Raw genomic sequence first — 10,785 nt, forward strand, 5'->3', positions numbered from 1 at the left:
ACAATTTCGGAAGTTCGTGCAAACTGTGAACATGGGAGAGATTGCTTAATCGCCAGAGAATGGCAGCTTGAGCAGTCAGTAGAGGAGACTATTTCTATTGGTTCCCTTCTTATAAAAGTGAGCTGATTTTGTATATTTTTCATCATCTGCATATCAAGGAAACTAACTGAATCGAGACTATAGTGGATCATGCAGTGATTTCATAGAGTCCAGTGTGGCCCCCTCCCATCTTCCATATACAAAAAAATTTCATTAATATATCTTCTATCAACTTATTGGCATTTCCTCTATAGCATTGGCAATTATATTTGATAAAGGCCCACATTTATATATGGATCAAAATGTTACTATTCTGGATTGCCAGTTTAATAAACCCAATATTCCTTGAATTATATATTGGAGTGTAGAGTTCTTCGTGCTACCGATTATTAATAAATTATTTGCAGTACCTTTTATTTTATAGTCCTAACAACCAATAAGCCACCTTCATTTCATACTACAGTACACCCCCCCCCATGCAGGAAAGCAGTGTAAAGACCACCAAGGCCCCTGACGACCTGATGGCTGAAAAGTGATGCCCCCTGAAAAACTGTCTGGACCACTATGGTGAAGGACCCTATAGCAGTAGGAGTAGAAGGAGTCTCCTTCCCTGCAATTGCCTGACACTGAAGCGGTGGTGCCAAAGAAGTTGATGCTTCATGGAAGGAATCGGCTCTTGACACTAGGAACATTTGTAAGTGGACTTGTTCCCATGGGACTCTTTGGCATAAAATCCCTGGCCAGGGTGATAGGTTGTGTAACCTATCAAGCAGTGCTAGCATAATTATAGAGTAATCCAGTACTGTCGCCTTAAGAGAAATTATATTGAGTTACTTATTACGTAACCTTTAAGTACCCAAACCCTCCTATAGAGTTAAATGTTGTTAATACTGTTGCCATTTAATAAAGTTATTTTTGTAAAACGTGCCGCTTCAGCCTCTGCCTGTCATCGCTGCGCCATCACACCTACCATTGGGCACGTACCACCCACTTCTTACATATATACCATATTAATCCGATAATTGCAAATAATTACATAAAACCAGCAACTTACACAATACCCCATATGTGTAAACTAGACACTGCAGGTAGCAATAAGTCAAACCTATTGAGGCACATTTACTAAGACCAGCGTTTGAGACTTGTGTCCACTGGAGTAAGACAAAATAAATGTATTAGGAGGCACATATCTCTTAATAAAATTTGGTACATCTCAAACCATCTGTGTGCCTCACAATCAAATTTGCGCCAGGTATGGGGGACTAAGTATTTTTAGATAAGCATTGAGGATGGCAGAGAAAGGGCAAAAGGTTACACGTCTTTGCGCAAGTATGGCTTGGTAAAAATTTGTGACTTTCTTCTTTTTACGCTGGATTTCTAGCGCATAAGGCCCCTGGCACACGGGCGGAAGTTCTGCAGCGGGATTTCCCGCAGAATTTCTGCCCGTGCCCGCCTGCATAGCATCGCATTCCAAAACACAATCCTAGGCAGACGGCCGTGATTTGTCCGCGTGAAAACATACACAGAAAACAGTTCGCGGCAGGTTCTATTTCTGTGTGGGTCCCGCAGAGGCCCGCACAGAAATGTTAGTGGTGACCCGCCGGCTCCTCTCTGCGCATGCACCGGCTAGCCGGCACACAGCGCAGAGAGGAGACACCGGGAGCGGGTAAGCCGCAGGCCTCTACAGGGGCACGGGACTGCATCCCGCTGCGAGAATTCTTGCAGCGGGATCCGACCCGGCTGTCTTCATAAACTCCCTCCAAAATCAACGTTGACTCAAAGCACATCCCTAAATCTGGTCTCAGAAACTCTTCCAGCCACATTATATGTATATATACACACACATAGATAGATAGATAGATAGATAGATAGATAGATAGATAGATAGATAGATAGATAGATAGATAGATAGATAGATAGATAGATAGATAGATAGATAGAGAGAGATGAGATAGATAGATATGAGATAGATAGATAGATAGATAGAGAGAGATGAGATAGATAGATATGAGATAGATAGATAGATAGATAGATAGATAGATAGATAGATAGACATGAGATAGATAGATAGATATGAGATAGATAGATAGATAGACAGATAGATAGATAGATAGATAGACGGATAGATAGACAGATAGATAGATATGAGATAGATAGATAGATAGATAGATAGATAGATAGATAGATAGATGGATAGATATGAGATAGATGGATATGAGATAGATAGATAGATATTAGATAGATGGAAAGATATGAGATAGATAGATAGATAGATAGATAGATAGATAGATAGATAGATAGATAGATAGATAGATAGATATAGATAGATATGTATATATCGTGCATGGCCATGTAACTCTCCAATATGCATGCTACACTGGGCCGCAGTGTTACCTTTAGCACAGCACATTAGCACGGCACTGAGAAAGTGTTATGTTAGTAGCTATAACCCAGTATATTTCCACCCATGTCATCTGTCCTAAAGTGAGCACTTGCAGTAAGGATATAATTGCAGTCTTTAGCCAACCTCTTATCTACACAAGTACAGTGACAACATATCTGAGAACATGCAGTACATGGGACACTCTGTTCTACCCTACAATGCAGCGCAAACAACAACTGTCCAACTTCATCTTCAAAATGACACACAACAGTACCATTAAAGAGATTTTCTCTCTAAAAATCAATTTCAATATAATAATTAAGATCTAACTTAATTAAAGATAATTAATTGGCCAACGCATGTTAGTACCATCCAGTCATTGTATTTTATGTGACAACATGATGGTATTATCCAAGTGTTACCAGGCGATAGGGTGCATTGGGCTTTTAAAATCAAGCAAACTCCTAAAGAATTCTCCTTAATTCTACAAGGAACTGATTGAGGGTGGGGTTTAGCTAAAAGGCGCTGATTAACTTTCATGGCCACCGTTGCAGATGGAGCCATCAAGAACATTCCTGTAACAGGTTATCCTCCACTCAGATATATCCTTTTTATTACCATGACATGTAACCCACATCACCACTCATGTACTTCATAGGATCTAGCAACATTCTGATTTAATTGGCTCCCTACATTTTGGCGGTGTACTCCCAGCCATCTGTCCCAGACTTTTAATTATTCATTTTGTAGGTCTGGGCCCAGGAGAAGTAAGCCTGATAGTGTAGGGACCCATCCAAGTGCAGTTGTTTTGTCATTGGCAAATGGGCTCTCACAATTTGATGAAAATGTGCGCTAAGAATCTCAAATTAATGTGCATAGTAAGAATAGCAGTAATGCAGGTCTATACAATCTTTGTACTCAATGTTTATATGTAGCTCAGTGCTTGCAGTGTACAGCTGGATGTTGCGCTTGCTTGCTTTTGCACTTCATCTAAGGCCAGGCTCACACAAATGGGTCGGATTCTGCATGCAGGAGGCCTGAGAGTGGATTCCAGCTGTGAGCCCAGCAGGTCACCCTGCATACCTAATTTCTCTGTATTGTGTAGGACCGTGGAAACTCGCTGTTGGTCATGCGCAGTACAGTTTGTTTTTTTGCATTGTTTGTATTTCCCGTGCCATCACTAAGTTGTGACATGGGTACCCGCAGCCCATACCTAATGTTAATTGCTTATGGGCTGCAGATCAGATGCCTCCATTGACTTCAATTGAGGATGCTGCTGTTCAGCAAGGGCTAAGAAAGAGCAGCTTGATTTAAAGTGGCTGAGATCAGAAGCAGAAGCACAGCAGCCAGAGCGGCCAGGATAGCAGAGCAGAGACCACCAAGGGCCCTGATGACTTGGTGGCTGAGACTCTGGAGGTCCCTGTATATTGTAATCACTTCTATGCAGTAAAAATGAAAAAGCCTTCCAGTGTACAAAATATGAGTAAAATGTACCTTTTATTCCATGAAACTGAAAAGCAATGCAGGAGCAAGAGATAAACAGAAAACACCACTCAGGCTGCCTGCAGATGGCCTGGTCAGATCCGGCAGCGAGAATTCTCGCCGCGGGACCCGACCCGAGCGCCTGCAGAGAGCAGCGCGTACTCACCCGCGCCCCGCAGCTCCGGATCTTTCATGTGCCGGCTCCCGGGCAGCCGGCACATGCGCAGACCGGAGCCGGCGGCGGGTGAGTGACGTTTCCGCCCGTCTGCAGGCGGCCTTACACGTTTAGAGCCTGTACACCTCGGCTCTTACTCATAGTGCTGCCTCCAGTTTAATGTTTATTAGGCACCATCTTAATCTCGCTGAGATTTCTCCCTGCTCACTTTCTCTATGCTCTACTAACACTCCCATGATGCATCTGCAGTGCCCCAGAGTTGGGCACTACAGAAGGTAATGCAGTTGTTTTTATTGAAATATGTGTGTACTACTTTAAGATTGGTAAAGGTTTGCGTTTCACTCACATTCTGCCTTGCAAGCCAATTTGTACCATTTTGGTTAGTCAGGTAGTGAGAAGATAGCTGTCCTGTAATTGGAGGATAAGCCCTCCTGCACGGGTTGGTTGAGGGAATCATTCAGGAGAAATGTAGGGGAAGTGTCTGTAAAAGAAGGAGAAAGAGAAAAAGTTGAGTCGTTGAAGAAAGAGGAAGCAAGAAGCAAGATCAGAGAAGAGGAAAGCAAGTGCGGTGAGAAGGAGGAGGTGTGAGTACACAAGAAAGGGGTTATATCAGAGATAGAAAAAGCAAAGAAAAGAAGATTCAGTTTATATAACAATAGAAGAAAAAGAAAAGTAAAACAATAGGGGCAATAGTTGTAAAAGAGAGAAGGAAATTAATATTTAAAGTATAAGTAAAAGAAAGAAGAAGAAGGGCAAAGCATAGCATACAGATGCAGTTCCTGTACTTACCGCTCTAAGTGTACAGATGTGGTTCCTATACTGGCGAGCAGCTATCTATCTCAGAGTGAATCCATTCCCAATGTGTAAAGCATACTCTTGAAGACCATTGATGCAAATAAATCATTTTACTGTTTAATGTTAATCCTGACTCGTGGAATTCCCTTCTCACCACCACACCATCTGCACTGAAGTACACCACACCACACTCTAGGGGGGGAGGCTTATTTCCTGTTTTATACTCATTTATCCATTTTTACTTATCCTTTTGCCCAGAACAGGTTTCGGCCTGTATATGGGATGGTGTCAGGAACTTGACAACATAAACACCACCATACCCTGTCCGACTGACGGGTAGCATTTAAACCCCATACTTAGACTTTATTTTTACATTGTCGGTAGCTGAAGTTTGCAAGGGGTAGCAGCAGAGCCACCGCTACCATTACCGCACCACCGAGCCCCCTCAACTTATCAGCATAGCAACACATGACTAGCTAGAGCCAGTCCCACCTTTGCCTGTTGGGAGGACACTCTGTATTCTATATTCACCTTAATAAACTACAAACCATAATTATATAGTCAGGAAGATTAGCTGTAATCTTCTTCATTATAATTCTGAAACAGGAGCTGTGGGATCATCTTCAGGAGTTTCTGCCCCCCCTTCCCCTATGGATAGTTTGTGTGGTACCTTCCATGTCATATTGAGAGAACATAAAGCCAAGTAATTCTCAAGGGGTTAGAAGGAGATCCCATGACCCACCTGAGAAAAAGGACTCTAGAAAGTTTCTTGTAGACAAGAACAACTAACCTAGATAAAACTAACCGACTTATATATACAGGGGGAGGGGGAGTGGGAGGGAGGGTTAGTTATACAATGAATGAAAAAAAATTACCATTGATCATGTATGGCTGAATGAATGGCTTGAATGACTGTAGTGGCCAATATGGTCTAAAAGGAATATTGAAAATGATTGTTCACCAGAAACGTATTCTTTCAACATCTGTTCAACCATCAACCTACTTCTATCTAACGGGCTCACTAGTTGCTGGGGTTTAGAAAAAATGGTTATTGGTCACATACCTATTACAGGTGAAACATATTAACCCCTTAACGACACTGGATGTGCATTATCATCCCGTGTATTTGGGTTTGTATGGAGATGGATCAGGAGCTGATCCTGCTCTACACAATGCGGGTGTCGGCTGTTTCCTACAACTGACACCCATCAGCAACAGCTGTGGTCAGCATTTATGCTGATTGCATCTGTTAACCCTTTAAATGCTGCCGGCAATTCTGACAGTGGAACTTAAATGCCCCGATTGGAGTTCAAGTGTCCTGAATGACTGGCCAGAGGAATATATTTTGTGTGATAAAACCTATAACAGTTATGGCAAATGATAACTGTATACATATCAAATGCTTCTAAAAGCCCTTTTACACACAACGATTTTCACTCAAAATTCGCTCAAAGCCATCTTTTGAGCAATAATTGTTGCATGTAAATGAGCCCATGTTTCACTTTTCTACCAAACGATGATTTTACGTTCAGCATAAAATCCATTGTTCAGCAGAAGAGCTGATAGCAGGGACTTCACGCTGTGTTCTGCACGGGAAGCACTGATAACATTGTCTCATTGTGTCAGCCTCCTGTCAGAACAAAGGGAGTGTATTCAGAGAACAGACCACCCGGTGTTCTCCGAATATAGCTCTTGGCGGCTTACACGCATTAATAAGCTACTAATTGGCATTAGTACCAATTAGTAGTTTATGCTAAAAATCTTTTCAGGGATCATCTTTGTGTGTAAATGGGCCCTAATTTGCATGCTGCAAAGTGTAATACAATTCTATGCAGAGGGAATTTTCCATAGACAATCCAACGATTAACCTTTGTTCGACCAAGTAAGGTCATGTGTTTTCTAAAACTGGATTCACACAGGTGAGCGCGATAACAGACTGAGAAACTAAGATCGATATCACACTTGTAAAAAATTCAATTTTGGGCTGGTTTACACTGCTTTTAGGTGCAGTTAACCATTTCCGTTTCTTTGTTCCGTTTTGAGGAACAGAGAAACGGTAATAAAAATGGAATTAAACGTTTCCATTTTATTCCCCATGGATGTCAATGTTTTTTTGTTGTTTTTTTTAAATGCATGAAATTTTCCATCTTTTTCCATTAAATTCTGTTTTGTTGCATTTCTGTTTTTCAAGCGAAATAAATAGCGCAGTCAGCCATTTCAGTTTAATTCTGTTTTTACTTCCATTTCTCTGCTCCTCAAATGGCAGCATAAACAAGCCCTTTCACTGGGAATGCGATGCATTTTGCATAAAAATTGCATCCCATTTGATTATCATACACGTTCTTAAGGAGGCTTTAGACGATCGTTAGCGCAAGTATGCTCACCGCAGCATATTTGGGCATGAATGACGTTTGAAGAGCCAGGTAATCAGGGTGCTGCATGTACTTTTTGTGAGCGCAGAGCCAGTTTACACGTGCGCGATACTTACTTTCCATTGAATTGATTGGCTATTAAAGCCTAATAAGGTTCAGCTATCTTCTTTTTTTGGCACACCATTCCTCTTGCGTAATTTCACCCAGGCCATAGACTTCTACATCAGTTTCACTGTGCAAAAGATACAGCCTATTTTTTTGTGCAAGCAAAATCTGCATGCGCAAAACGCGCTTTTGAGAACAAACCCATTGAAAACAAGGAATTCTATTGTTTGCTGTTTGTGCATGCAAATTTTTGAAGAATCCCTTAATGTGCGTGAAAATGGTTTTTCAAAAGGAAAATGTAAAAATCACACTTGCATCAAACTCACTTGTACATGTAAGCACAATGTGATTTTTTAAGTTGCCCATAGCAAATAATGGTCTAGTTTTCTGTGAACTTGCCGAAAAATTGGACATCTTGCATATTTTCTGTCTCGCAGATTTTTTTGTGCTGCTAACTTCTGCGTAATTTTGACGCCCATGTAAACAAGCCATAACCCGGATGTTCGTCAATTTGCTGGTAGAGTTGCCATGGGAAGGTGGAGGTAGACAGGGAGGTAAGGCTCCCAGCCCACTTAGTTTAAATGATCCCAATGATTTATGTTCCTTTCTTTAATGACAATTGTGCCATGAATACATGTAATTAAAGTTTTGAATATGTTTAAAATAAAGTTTCATTTGGTTTTCTATGCTTGATTACACTAGTGCAGATTGCAGGTGAATGACGTCAAGGCTGCCATGCCATTTAACCCCTTTAGTGGTACACCCGGAAAATTTCCAGGGCTTGCTGCACTGACCATGCAGTTAAACCCTGGAAGATTTCCATGGACAGCTCTAGTGCTGAAATGTGCAGAGCTCTTAGCTGTCATCTGAACTCTACCGGGGTTTTTATTGCATTGTTGACTCATTTAAAAAACCTGCCCTGTGAGGCATGACATGGTAATAATGAACCTGCCACTGAAGGGATCAGTCTACACTAAGTCAATCTACACAGGGGTGAGCGTGATATTGGGACGAAAAATTCAGATCAGTATGTTTCTCTGCTTTTTCACACCTATGCAAGGAGTTTTTCTGGCAAAAACACCTCCCATCACTTCTCTGAAGTAGCGATCCTCTGGCACGGTTTTCAGGCACATCAGAGGATCGGCAAGTTTTTCCCATTGTTTTCAATGGGAACCTTGCATCGCACTCGCATTCCGTGGGGTGTGTTTTACTGTCCCATTGAAAACAATGAGCGATGCGTTCTGAGGAACGGCAAAAGATAGGACATACAGATAGGAAAAGAAGGTGGTTCATATTTATGTGAGATTTCTGCGTTGCGAGACGCAGAAATCACGCACGTACATGAACTGCATTCTTTTGAATGGAATCATATACATTGCTGCATGTCCTATTTTTGCGTTCCGCGGAAAGCACAGCCTATTGTGTCCAATGAAACAGTAAAACAGAGAGCATGGCATGCAATGTGCATACGAGTGCGATGCGAGGTTTACCATTAAAATCTATGGCACACACATGCCGATCCTCCGACATGGCTGAAAGTGATGTGAGGTGTTTTGACATAAAAACGCCTCACATTGCAGTGAAGCTGCACGCTGTAGGTAGCCGCCGGCCATTTTTACACAGTCGTGTCAGCTCTATGCTTATATGAGCTGCACAGAAGTCGTGCGTTACAATAATCCATTCTTTGTAATGTGTGCATTTACACTGCAGGGCTTCCTATTGCAAAAATGGAAGCAGGTCCTCTTTTCTTGTGAGTCTCACATGAGAACGGGACTTGCAATGGGCGGTTTCTCGCACAACACATGGACAGGAGGCTGTGTGTTGCAAATTGCCCAACTCGCTATGGGCCACAAAAATACAGCCTAAGGGTGCATTCACATGAACGTATATCGGCTCGGTTTTCACGCCGAGCCGATATACGTTGTCCTCATGTGCAGGGGGGGGGGAGGATAGAAGAGCCAGGAGCAGGAACTGAGCTCCCACCCCCTCTCTGCCTCCTCCCCACCCCCTCTCCGCCCCTCTGCACTATTTGCAATGAGAGGAGGCGAGACGGGGGCGGGGCTAAGTGCCGCGAATTAGCCCTGCCCCCGTCCCGCCTCTCTCCATTGCAAATAGTGCAGAGGGGCGGAGAGGAGGCAGAGAGGGGGCGGGAGCTCAGTTCCTGCTCCTGGGCTCTTCCAGCCTCCCCCCCTGCACACGAGCACGACGTATATCGGCTCGGCGTGAAAACCAAGCCGATATACGTTCGTGTGAATGCACCCTAAGGCTAACTTCACACAGGTGAGCGCGATATAGTGCCGTGAATCACGCCCCCATATTGCGCTCCCCACTATGTGAAATCCCCATGGATGCGAGGCGTCTTCATGTGAAAACAGCCTGGCATCACTTAAGGAATACTCCGACGCGGATGTCACAGCTGCTGCAGAGGGTCGCTGAGTTCCTCCCGGCGCTGCTGAGCATCCACAAGATAGGACATGCTGCAATTTGTTTCCTGCATAGCATCATATCACATCGCGGTGCCATGCAGGGAAGCAATGCTAATAGAGATGAGCGAGTATACTTGCTAAGGCACATTACTCGAGCGAGTAGTGCCTTAGCCGAGTATCTCCCCGCTCGTCTCTAAAGATTCGGGGGCCGGCGGGGGAGAGCGGGGAGGAACGGAGGGGGGATCTTTCTCTCCCTCTCTCCCCCCCGCTCCCCGCCGCAACTCACCTGTCACCCCGCCGGCCCCCGAATCTTTAGAGACGAGCGGGGAGATACTCGGCTAAGGCACTACTCGCTCATCTCTAAACGCTAATGTGAGATTTGTGCGTCTTGCAATGTACAAATCTCACACGATGTTCTCGCCCGTGTGAAGCCGCCCTAAGTCAGTGTGTGCGTGTGTGCTGTAATATGTTTACACACAAATAAAGGATTTTAAGGAAGGACTTTATCTCCTATTATTGGTTTTGGACTGTTTCTCACTGCAGAGAACCACTGAGTGATATGAAGTATTTCCATTACACTTGACAGACGCAGCGGTACTGATCACTTGGTGTCCCACAGAAAAGCAGCCAGGCACCACAATGTTATGAAGGCTGTCTAAATGAAAATCTGTGTTTGCTGCCCATAGCAACCAATCACAGCACAGCTTTCATTTTACCTCGGGGTGTAATAAGCCAAAGCAACCAATCACAGCACAGCTTTCATTTTACCTCAGCTGTGTAAGAACTCATAGCAACCAATCACAGTACAGCTTTCATTTTACCTCAGGGTGTAAGAGGCCAAAGCAACCAATCACAGCACAGCTTTCATTTTACCTCAGCTGTGTAAAAACTCATAGCAACCAATCACAGCACAGCTTTCATTTTACCTCAGCTGTGTAAGAACTCATAGCAACCAATCACAGCACAGCTTTCATTTTACCACAGCAGTATAAGAAATTAAAGCAGCTC

The sequence above is a fragment of the Eleutherodactylus coqui genome, chromosome 13 (genome assembly GCF_035609145.1).
Source record: "Eleutherodactylus coqui strain aEleCoq1 chromosome 13, aEleCoq1.hap1, whole genome shotgun sequence".
Taxonomy (NCBI): Eukaryota; Metazoa; Chordata; class Amphibia; order Anura; family Eleutherodactylidae; genus Eleutherodactylus; species Eleutherodactylus coqui.